The sequence below is a fragment of the Bactrocera tryoni genome, chromosome 4 (genome assembly GCF_016617805.1).
Source record: "Bactrocera tryoni isolate S06 chromosome 4, CSIRO_BtryS06_freeze2, whole genome shotgun sequence".
NCBI lineage: Eukaryota > Metazoa > Arthropoda > Insecta > Diptera > Tephritidae > Bactrocera > Bactrocera tryoni.
Window position 1 is genome coordinate 70,852,510 of NC_052502.1, and position 13,163 is coordinate 70,865,672.

At 30.1% G+C, this 13,163-nt stretch overlaps 1 protein-coding gene across 3 annotated transcripts in view; it reads right to left on the reverse strand.

The window, feature by feature from the left end:
- Positions 1–13,163, reverse strand: part of LOC120774708 — a 33,986-nt gene that overhangs the window by 19,849 nt on the left and 974 nt on the right. The gene's annotated exons all lie outside the window — the stretch shown is intronic.

Here is a 13,163-nt window from a genome sequence, read left to right on the forward strand (position 1 = left end):
CCCTAACAACCCGGTTAAGAGCGGATTCTCACGCCTCAACGGCTGCCGGCCAATACAACTACATCAGCCTTGCTGGTTGTTGTTGTTGCTGTTCTCAACATACTTCGGCCAAGTTACAGCTAAATCCCCAGCATCATCAACGCTTAGAGGCGCACAGCTGTCATGGCGTGTTGCAATGAAGTTGCTATACAAGCCAAAGCACACACACACACATAAATGTGCAAGCATATGTAGCGTATATATGTGCTTACTTATGTATAGTGCGGTGCAAGCGCAATAAACTTATGCACTCTTTGTCTTGGTTTCGTTTCGTTTTTTTTTTGCTTCAGCCGTCAGTTAACCATCTATTATCCGACTTAGATGTTGTTTGTTACAATGTTACGTATACGCTCGGGTGCTCCATGTCTAAGCGCTGCCTACTGCACATATATTTTGCAAGACTTTTTCAAGTTCTGCCGCTATTTTTTTCGGTTTTTTGTTATTGTTACTTTTGTTTTTTTTAGTTGTTGTTGTTGTATACAGAAATTACTACAGTTCACGCTATTGAGGCGTGGAAAAAGTTTAGCATGTAACTGATTGCAGGTCTCTTGTGTCTGGATAGTTGGCTAGAGGTGTAAATAAGTGCTTGTTGTTTTTATTATTGTTGGTGCTTTAAATGTACAATACCTTCAGCGCTATAGTACTAGTAAGTTTGAGGTGTTTTGGCTTGCGAATAAGGGTCAATAATAAAAAAGGTAGTTGGAACTAACCCTTAAAACTCCAAGGTACAGTTTTATGAAAACAAATTCTTGAAATATACCCTGCATAAACATAAACTAATAAGCCTGAGCCTATATAAAAAGCTGTTTCAATCATTGTTGTTGTAGCAGTATATCAAATTTTTTATATAATTCGGTGCTTGCTGCTCAGGCAAACCAGTCATTGATCCACTATTTTGGAAACCAAGTTTTTTCAATCCTTGTTGGTCTTCTTGCTAGCTTTTTTAATGATCTTCTCTTGCTTCAAATATATTTTCCAATTTGGCTTTGAGACAGTTTTACACTCGATGAGAGACGGATTTGTTTCCCGACGATTTGTTTACCAGACAGTATTTTCCAAGAAGTCGAGATTCATTTTATGCAGTCCCAGAAATTGAATTTATTTCTTTCAGAAAAAATCATCACACGAACCTCCTAAATACTTCAAAGGCAGTTCAAAGTTCGTAAAGCATTCTAGTGATCAGACAGTATCCAAGTGGACATCATTAAAAGATGTAGCTGTGAGAAGTTTTCAAACTGCGTTTCAAAAATGAAGAGACGTTGTTCCCTTTATAAAAGTAAAGCAGTTTCAAGATTTCATAAAGTCTACAGTATCAGCTAAAAAGCTTTAGAGTTTATATAAGGTAGTCAGAGTCTAAAAATTATTCAGGCGTCACTAAGAGCTTAAATTAGAATCGAGTTAAATGAGCTTCAAAGCCACACTTTGAAGTGCTAACGTGATTATCTAATCCAAGACACAGACAGACTTTTTATATGGGCACGATTTATAAAGACCAGAGGAAGACTATTGCTTAATCGAGATACTAGTCTCCAGACACCTAAACAGTGATGGTCAACTATGTTTTGGGCGGCTAGTAATACCATATAAAACCTGGAACTGTTCGATTCACTAAGTTCTGATTTGTTGACGTGAGCGGTGACTTGAGATCTATGTATTTTGAAGTTTAGTAACCTTGAGCAAAATTTAAATCCTTCATATTTCACCGGTTATCAAAGAAATAGTTAAAGCTGAGGACTTAGCAAACCAAAAATGTCCACAGTAAATCTTGTCTTGAACTTTTTATGAGATCTGCATATTGTTGATGTATAGTAGAGGAAGCATTAGGAGCAAGTTGTATAAGTATAAAGAATTTTTTAGAAAGTTTTCGAATCCAAACGTTTACCAAACCTCACTTCGTTTAGTTTACATGCTCGAAAAGAGATTTTTTGAGTTTTTCCTACATACATACCGTGTAGCTGTGGATCCGAGCTAGCAGACTTCAGTTCAATTAGTCCATGTAAAAATTTAATGGGTTCATGTAACGAGCATTTATTTGAAATTCAGATTTCCGATACTGTTAAGAAAGCCTATTGGTCAGTGGGAAAGTATAGAAGTGTAGATGATCACTTTAGCTAGTTATCGGTTGTTTCACTGCTTTGAGGTGTCATTCGCCCATGTAGTATCTGCTTTAACTAAGCAATATACCTTGTCCAGAGTCTGGACCGAATCTTCACATGACTTAGAGTACAATCCGAGGTATTCTTTATACTTTTCTTCTCTTCTAGAGTCAAGTTTTCATTCGAAAGTAATCTCATATGTTCAGTTTCTTAAAAGCGCGTATTAAAGTACAGAATGGCAAATCTCTGTATTTACTTTTAGAACGCTCTGAATATTTTTCTAAATACTCTTTGTTAGAATAAATTTTCTTTAATCCAACTTATACTCTGATTGTAAGAACATAATTTTATTCTCTTTATTCGGTTTTTTTGTCGTTTTTTTGCTTTCTGACTTTAAGCATTATGCAGATTCGCAAACTCTCTATTGTTGTTGTTTTTTTTGTCCAGCTTTAAAATGCGTTTTCTTTGTTATCAGCATTTTTGTTGTGCACGCAAATAGTTGTTGTTGTTTAGCATGTTTTACACATGTCGCCCTTAAAGTACACTACGGGGTCTACCAATAAAACTACTTAAAGGCAGCAACAATGTCGAATATTTCAAAACTCTACAACAGTCTGTATAAGCTAACACACCTACACACACATAGAAATGTGAGTTGATTCTTATAAAGTTTGTGCACTTTTCAGCACAACTGTAGGGATTGTTGGTTACAATGCATGTAGTTGTGTGAGGCTGGGTGTAATAATACTTACAGATAGACTGCAAAGCTATATTTGTATTTGAGCATATATACTCATGCAGTCACACATAGATGCTTACATACATCTGTCTGACTTAAGCGTCGACTTGTCAACAGTTAAGTGCAAAAGCTGATAAATCGAGATAACAGAAGTACGACAATAGCAATACTTATGAGACTTAATTTCGCTTGAAATGCCTTGATATTATACATATTTACTTGTATATATGTATATTTTCGAGTCACGTTTACATGGCTTTGGCGTATCCTCATACTCGTATTTTGAAAGTCACTTAAAATGGAGTTAACAAAGCAGAATATATACAAGTAGTATATCTTAATTTTTTAGTGAAGCAGAGAGTTTTCACTTCGATTTCAGTGCAGGTATTCAATAACTTGGAAAACTTTAAAGAACCAGAAACCTTACACTTATTTTTCAGAAAAAAAAACTGCCAAGAAACATAAAAATATTTTTTTTGAAGGAATATTTCATACAAAACTATACACTCTAATAATTATTTTTCGAATGAAAAATTTTAATTATTTTTAGGAAAAATTTGAAATTTTTTAGAAAAAATTTTATCATAATATTTTTTTTGAAAAAACTGTACAAATTTCGTCTTATGTATATCTTTTAAAATTTTTTCTAACAAATATTTCAGAGAAGTGTAGAAACTTCTAACATGCCTATATTTGTAAACACAATTATATTCATTTGGTGAAAATATGTTAATGCAAGAAAATTGCCTAAAGAAAATTTTTTTATGACTTTTTTTAATATTATTTGTATATTTATTATTTGTTGCAACAAACAAACAATAGTTTGGAAAAAATACATCATGAAATCAAAAGAAATGTATAATGATTAGTAATATAGCAGATGAAAAATTTTTTAAATAATATTTTTGTGATAAAAATAAGCTAATTTTAATTTTTTACATTTCAAATATTTTTTCTATAATAAAATTAAAAATTAATAAAATTAAAAAAATTAATTAATAAATTAATAAAATTTAAAAAATTTAATTAATTTTTAATTTAAAATTAAAAAATTAATTAATAATTTAAAATTTAATTAAAAAAAAATTAATTAATTTTATTTAATTAAAATTAAAAAAATTTAATTTTTTTAATTTTATGTTTTGTTTTATTTTATTTTTTTTCATATTGTTATTTTTAATTTAATTTAAAATTAAAAAAATTAATTAATAAAAAAATTAATTAATTTCTAACAGAAGAAAATTTAATTTTTTATGTTTTGTTTTTATTTTGTTTTTTTTTCATATTGTTGTTTAAAAAATTTTCATTACCAAAAAAAGGTTCATTTTGAAATAAAAAATTTATAATAAAGTTAAAAATTTTGTTTTTTGACATTTTGTTTTTTTTATAATCCGTTTCACATATTGTTTGTTTAGAAAACAAAAATTTCATTAAAAGAAAATACAAAAAGAAGGAATTTTTTGTGTGATAAAAATTTATAATAAAATTAAAAATTAATTTTTCTAACATTTTCGTTTCAAATTTTGTTTGTTTGAAAAAAAATATAAGTATATGCCATAAAAAAAATTATCAAGAGAAAGCTAATAAAAATAATATTTTTTTTTTTGTAAAAAAAAATGTATACTAAAATTAAATCCGATTTTTTCGTTTAAAATGTTGTTTGCTCGGACAAAATTAATCATGGAAAAAAAAATTATTTTTGTAATAAAAATTTTGTAAAAATATTAATAAAAATATATTTTTGTAATATATTTTGTATAAAAATATTTTTTTATTTAATTTTGTTTCAAATATTGGTCTTATTTTTTAAGTTTTTATAATTAATTATTTAAAATTATTTTTAAGTTTTTTATAATTGTTTTTAACTTTTGTTTATTTTATTTGTTTAAAATAATTATTATTTTTTTTTTCGAATATTGCTTTTATTTTTTTTCGTTTTCGCAATTTTTTTTCTTTTAAAAATAAGAACTATTTTATTCTGTTACCTACCAAAATTAATTAATTATTTTTTTTTTTTGTAATTTTGTTATACATATGTATATACATACATTTTGTTTTTAGTTTTTATTGTGTTTATTTTTTAAATGTTTTTCAATTTTTTTTATTATAATTATTATTTTAAACCTAATTTGTTTACCTAACCAAATTAATAAATTATGTTTTCATATATTTTTTAATTTATGTTTATTTTATTTATTGCAAATGTGTTTTTTGTTTTTATTTTACATTTGCTACTGTTTTAAATATGCTGCAAATTAGAAATATTATATTTCAGTTAAATGGTATTATTTTCCGAAATAGAATTATATTTTTTATGTTTAGTTTAATTTCTAAAACATAAATCTTTGAAAATGCTTTACATTTTTATTTTTTTAATTTTTTTTGCAGTTTTTTTTAAAAAGTGAATATATGTATTTTATCTTTAATAAATATGAACCATAATTGACAAAAATTTATAATTTAAATACCTTAGATTGGATTAGATTCCTTATATATTAATTAACTGAATATAAAAATATTTTTTCGCATTTTCTGTTTTTGGTCTTCTAAAAAAATATAAACAATGTTGACAAATGTTTGTTAAAAAAAAAATTAAAAACATTACAAAAAATACTTTTAAAACATTTTTATTTATTTTGTTAAATGTTTTAATATTTATTTAGTTCTTTTTTGAAATTTCTGTAAAAAAAGTTTACAACTGCAAGTTTCACCACCACCACCAAGTATTTTCCTTACTTCGAAAACTATTTTCCACATAAAAAATATGTTAAAAATTGAAACCATACCAAGTGGAGTGCTTGCAACAAAAAGCACTTGCATTAACATTCAAAGGATTTCAAATACAACACTGTCTGTGTGCTGCTACAATTTGGCGCACATGATACCTCATGTGTGTGTCGCCAATTTTTATATGTGTGTGTATATCTACTCATATCTTCGACGCAGCAGCCAGCCATAAGTCATTGCACCGTGCTGTGCCACATATCGCATTTCATGCTCAGCGAGCAAAGGCTTTACAGTACATATGTACATACATATACCATTAGAGGTACATATACAAATGTACCATTAGAGGTACATATACATATGTAAGTACAGTCATACGTACACTGAAGTAGAGTTATAGTAACAACAATGAAGAATTGTGACCAAGACCGCAGCTGTGCTGCTTTGTACTACACAAACACAGCCATATATGTGGAGATAGAAATGTATACATACTATGTGTGTAGTATATATGTGTGTGTGCGTGTCTAAATGTGTCAGCGAATGCCAAGAAAAGCGCAAAAGCAACACAAATCAAGGCAAGTGATGGGAAGCAAGACAAAAGACGCAAGAAATTGTGAGGAAAGAAATGGCAGAACTTTGAATTGCTAAAGCTTAACACATTGTTGTGCCATGTATGTATGTATATTTGTGTGTGTATGTGTGTCACTTAAAGAACAGCCAAGTGGTAGCGTACCACAATGCTTTCTAGACCGCGCCATGACTAAAACAACAAATAATATTTAAAGTGCACTTAAATGGCGCGACGCAAGCAAAGTGAAGTGTCAAGCGCGTTGTGAATTTAGCATAAAGTTGTATTTAAATGCTTGTGTGTGTGTGAAAGGAAAGTATGAAGATTTATATACGTACATATGTATATATGATACAACAAAAACCAAGAAATTAAGCTGTAATACCCTTCAAATTTCTTATAGCATTAAAAGACATAATCAGTAAAAGATCCATAACTTGATTTTGTGCGGTTAGTTTGTATGGCAGCTATACTTTATAGGGATCCGATCAGAACAATTAGTTCGGAGATGGTAGGGTTGCCTTAGACAATAATCCGTGACGACTTTCGTGCAGATATTTTGCCAAATAAAAAAGTTTTCTTTACGAGAACTTGATTTTGATCGATCAGTTTGTATGGCAGCTATACGTTATAGGGATCCGATCAGAACAATTAGTTCGGAGATGGTAGGGTTGCCTTAGACAATAATACATGCCGAATTTCGTGCAGATATTTTGCCAAATAAAAAAGTTTTCTTTATGAGAACTTGATTTTGATCGATCAGTTTGTATGGCAGCTATACGTTATAGTAATCCGTTTTGAACAATTTCTTCGGAGATTATAGTTTAGTCTTAGAGAATAATCTGTACCAAATTTCCTGAAGATATATTGCCAAATAAAAATGTTTTGTATAGAAGGCATTGATTTTGAAAGGTCAATTTGTATGGCAGCTATACGTTATAGTATTTCGATCAGAACAATTTCTTCGGAGATTATAGTTTAGCTTTAGACAATAATTGGTACCAAATTTCCTGAAGATATATTGCCAAATAAAATAGTTTTGTATAGAAGGCATTGATTTTGAAAGGTCAATTTGTATGGCAGCTATACGTTATAGTATTTCGATCAGAACAATTTCTTCGGAGATTATAGTTTAGTCTTAGACAATAATCTGTACCAAATTTCCTGAAGATATATTGCCAAATAAAAATGTTTTGTATAGAAGGCATTGATTTTGAAAGGTCAATTTGTATGGCAGCTATATGTTACAGTATTCCGATCAGAACAATTTCTTCTGAGATTATAGTATTGCCTTAGACAATAATCTATAACGAATTTCGTAAAGATATATTAACAAACAAAAAATATTTCTATACACGGACTTGATTTTGAACGATCAGATTGTATGAGCAGCTCCTTGAAGACGCAAAAACCTGTGTAAAATTTCAGATCGATATCTCAAAAACAGGTTGACTAGTTTGGATATATACATGGCTAAACCGACTCAGCTCATCACCCTGGCTCTCCTTCTGGGTGTTGCAAACTTCAGGCGAAACTTAATATACCTTATTCAGGCTATAAATATGTTATGTATAACTACGAAATGCTTACAATTTCTTTGTATTTGGGAGCGTATGTGTTAAGCAGACATTTGTACTATATATATGTGTGTATACTCTATATATGTATGTATAAGTGTGCATGCATTTGTATTCTCCGCAGCGTTCAAGCGTCTTTTGGAGTGCACTCAAGTGCATATAGCCGCCGTGGTCGCTTGGTTTAGCGACAAAATAGCAGACAAATGGAAGCAGACGGCACAGACATGCATTTCCATATTACTTAACACAACACATACGATTACACATACTTATTTGTATATGTAAAAGTGTGTCAGCCGACTGTTAGCGAGCGCGCGGCGTATGACAGACTCAATTTGAGGCGAATAGAAATGTGTAAAATGCGAACGCTTAGCTGGAGCATAGTTTTAGGCGCATATGGTGACAAACACAAGTTTGCATGTAACGGTAAATATTAGAAAAATGCAATACTAGTTTATGCAGTCGCATACTTTTTGTTATTTTTATTATATTTTCACAATTACAGGCACACAAATTTATATATGTATGCACTTCAGCTTGAGTCACGGCGCCGACAGAAATTAATACGCGCGCCTCAGTTGGCCGCTGAAATAAAAATAAAAATAAAATTCTAGTCTCGCGCCAACTTTTCCGCTCAGCTAACTTTTAACGCTTGCTACATGTTGTGGAGCATAAATATATAATATATATGGTTATACATATATGTATATGTATATGTGCATAAGTATATATGCGCGTTTCCAGTTACAGCGTTTAATTTCCACCACATTCGTGTGTTGTGTAGCGTAAAATTTGAAACAATAGTTTTCAGCGCCCATTTTTTGTGGTAATTTTCTTTATTTTTCTTGTTTTTTTGCAACAATTAAACTCATAGCATTAACTCTAAAACCAGACCAGACAACAAAACAACAAAAAAAAATATCGAAAAATAAACAGAAATTTCCAAACAAGTGTTTTAGGTCAGTAATGCCTCTCACGTGCTCAAATAATTAGCAAAATATAAAGTTTTGGCAGATTTTAGAAATTTGAAGCAAACAAGTTCAAACCTATTTAGCTTCAGATGAAGAGCTTACTAAATTTGTGCTGAAATTTCAAATTTTGTCTATTTCGGAATGGTGATTTGATTCTGTCAAGAAAAAATGTTAACTTCGGCTGCACCAAAGCTATAATACCCTTCACAGATGCATTTCTCATAGCATAAAGTGGTATAATAAGTTGTAGTGGTAGAGTTGCCTGCAAAATTTGAGTTCGATATGCCAAAAACTAAGAGATTACTTCCTGTTTATACAAACGCACAAGGCTAAAGCGACTCCGCTCGTTACGTGGCTCTTTTGTGTATAGGAAAGTAGGTCGAATGACTATCTAACGACTCATCTAGGCTCTTAGGAAGCTCATTATGTTACTACTGAGAATAAAGTTCCCTCACTCTATTGGCTTTGAACTACCCCACGCTACTGATCAAGTTCATCAGCAAGAAAACTAGCGCAACTTACAAGATGTATTTAAGAAACCCTCGACCGATAATTGCTATTTTTTCCTATATAAAGCCTTACAATCGCATAGAAGATTTTGAATTGTTTCCTGCTCTTATAACTCCTGACAGCTTCTGCAATAGTCGTTCTGTGGCGTTCCTTGTCTACCGACATGTCTGCCTACTAGGCAGTGACCTGTGAGTACTCCTATAGTCCTTATATTATTCCTTTTAAATTTGAATAGCAATTAAATATCTACAAGTAGCTAAAGACATACAAATACCCTATTTTTCGGAGTCTCATTGTAGGGTACATTAATATACAAGTATGTATAGGTCACGTTAGCTTAGATGGCCGATCTAAAGAGATCGCACGTTAACTACTATATGTAGTCCTTTGTGAAGCCACTGAAAATGAGAACTCCTGTGTTAGAACTTATAGCTTAGCAAAATGCTTAGTAGCCAATACAATTTTGCTCAGGCATTTAATTTTCATTCCTACCAGTTCTGAAGATATAAGCTTCCAAGTGTTTAAGTCTTGCCCTCCCAAACGCGGGACAGTCAAGAAGGAAGTGTTGAGTTGTTTCCACCTCATCTTTTTCCATACAGCTGCTGCAGATGGCGTCTGGTAAGACTCCCAATCTCACTGCATAGACGCTAATAGAGCAATCGCCGGGATTTTGCGACAGCACATGTTCCAATACAACAGAAGATAATAAGGCAACACCGACCCACTCCATGCTACTGTTAGGGAATCCGCTGTAACCTGGTCTGGCCTGGCACCCATACCAGTCTTATCACAAAGACACTCGATGCTAGGTTAGCACTTCTTGACCAACCCTGAATGCACTTTCAATGAGTTCAAGGCTGGTATCGCCGCCCTGCTATCTAAGTGGAAGGTCACTTCTCTGAAGGAAGCTGCACTCTGGAGCTGTAAATCTGCTGCTACCTTAATGGCTGCAACCGCAGCAATATATATATACATCTTACGTTTTTACTATCCCTTTGCTATTATTACCTCACTGTACGTGCTCTTTAACCATATTTTGTTTAATTGTGTCCCAAAAGACTCTCGTATATAAGCTTCAGAGAGTTTTAAATCACCTGAAAAGTAATACTAATATCGGTATTCTGCTTGTCACGATTGTCTCATGTCTCTGATTGTCACAATCGTAATTTAGTGACTCTGTTAGTCAGGTGCCTCATTTTGGTATTCTGGCAGATACAGTTTAGTAGTATACTGTATCGTAGTCCGATATAAGTCTTTTTCTTCAATATATTGCTGTGTATTAACTTAAACTTTATTAATGTAATCGAATAAAAATTTTTTAGGGTTATTATAGACCACTTTCAAATCAAATAAAATTCTTAGTTATCGATTTAATGAAGTTCAGCGGAATTTTGTGCTAGGAAAAAGTATTTTTTTTTTTTGTTCACAGTTCTACATTAAATAAAAACTATAATATTTTTGACCACACAGATGGAGCTTAATAATTAAAGTAATTGTTATATTAAAATAATATTACTCTCAAGTTAATACAGTGAAAAGCAGACTTGGCAACAGATTTGTACTACCCTAAAAGCTTTGCAGTTTCCTTTAAGTGGAAATTGTGTAATAAAAAGCTTGTTCCTTCTTTGGTATCTCAAGCATCTCTACTTCTTTAAATGGATATTCACGCAGTTGGTTTTTTTTGTTATCGAAAAAAACTTTTTAATGAAGTCAAAAATGGTGTGAGCTTACCCCAATAAAGAAGAAGAAAAATATATCCCTTACACCAGTTTGTTTCTCTCATTTTATAGATCTACCCATTAAAAAAAATATTATTTCTATTTATTCTCTTCAGATTCCTTACTATTTAGCTGGCGATATTTATTATTGTTTATTTATTATTAGATGTAAAATAGTAATACAATTATTATTTTACATTTTGATTGGAAAGAAGCACTAGCTACTGGGGCTTTCGGCTTAAGCCCTTTAAGTAAAATTACTAAAGTGCGTAATGAAATAACTGCAAATACAAAAGTAAAGTGTTGCCTACAATTAGGCTCATTTCATAATGTATCAGCAATATTGTAGCGAAGTCACATAGCCGAGAAGCTTATATTACCATGACAAGTCATGTGTAGTTGCGGTTGGAATATCCACAGCTTTAAGTGGAATCTTGTCTGACCACTGAATAATAGCTGTAAAGTTAAAATACTTTATGTCCGTACTATTATATCGTTTTTCCTTCGCCTGTAAACTTTTGAAAAAAGGTGTTACGTTATTTTGCATTATACATATGTATATAATATTTCTCAATGGTCGTCGCCTAATAATTTTCTAGTTTTAATGGCTTTTTAGTACGTCATTTTTCAAGTTATTTATAAGATTTCAAAGCAAAGATAGCGGAAATAATAAGTTGGTAATTCTTCTACTACTTACTCTATTTAATAATCGTTTTTTACTTATTTTTTCAGTGATAATCAAAATTATTTCTTTTCATAGAAATTTACTAATCTATTACTTTCTGCTTTTATATACTTTCAGGTGATTAAAAAAAATAAAGTAAGTGAACATTTATTTAAAAATTTTGTTACAATATTGTTTAATAATATTTTGTTATGCAACTAAGGTATATGATATGATTTTGTATTATGTTATTATTGTACTCTAAAGAGCTTAAACAGAGTATATTAATTATGCCACGAAGTTTCGGACACCCAGAAAGAACCGGAGAGACCCTATAAAATGTATATATAAATGATCAGCTTGACGAGCTTAGTCGATTTAGCCATATCCGTCTGTCCATTTATTTGTCTGTCTGTATATTTGCGAACTAGTCACTCAGCTTCTGATATATCAATCGGAAACACACGCCCTTTTCTACCCAAGAAACTGCTCTTTTATTGGAAATGTTTGTATGGAAAACTTTTTCACTTGACGAGATAATTTCACCAAATTTGGCATGGTTTATAGACTAAGGCAACGATGCAATAACCGAAAAAATAGTTCATGTGGAATCCTTATAGCATTTAGCTGCCATATAAACTGACCGATCAAAATCAAGTTCTTGTAAGAAATATTTTGCATTTGTGTAGGGTATTATACCTGCTGTGCAACCGAAATTAAGATTTTTTCTTCATTTTATTTCTGTTAATACTGTTACTTACATAAGATAAACATTATTAAATAAAAAATATATTTTTAATTACAATTTTACTTAAATTTTTTTTTTAATTTGTTATTATTTTTCATAAATATTAACATTTATTAGTTTTTTGTACATATATTTATTTTTTTTTTCCTTCGGTTTATATTTTTTTATTTCCTTCAATTTATATTTATTTATTTATTTCGTCAAATAGTTTAATTAATTAATTTATTTTATTTCATTTTTTTACTACTAATTTCCATATAATTTGTGTTTGACAATTTTATTTTGATAAAAATAAAAATCTATATTAATTATTCAGACTCGTTATTATCTAGCTTGCGAAATTTAAATATTAAACCCTTGAAATAAAATTACTAATAATAAAAAGTAAAGTATTGAAGTATTGCCTACAATTAGGAGCATTTCAATGTTTTAGCGAACTCTCATACCCAAAATATATTTATTTTTTATTTCCTTCAATTTATGTTGATTTATTTTTGTTTTTTTTTTAGTTTCATTATTTTTATTATTCGAAAAAAGTATTTTTGTTACTAATTTCCATGCAATTTATTTGTGAGAATTTTAATTTTAGAAACTACAGAATAATTTAAATTTTATATATGTATGTATATACTATAATCTTTATTAATATCAAAACATATGTTCCACACATTTTATTAAAAACAATTGCGCATTGAATTTATTTATTTTTTATATTTATATTTTTTTTTTTGTATATCTCTTTGCTATATTTATTTTGGATTTCTATATAATGTTATTTATTTTTTTTATTAATAATTTTTTTA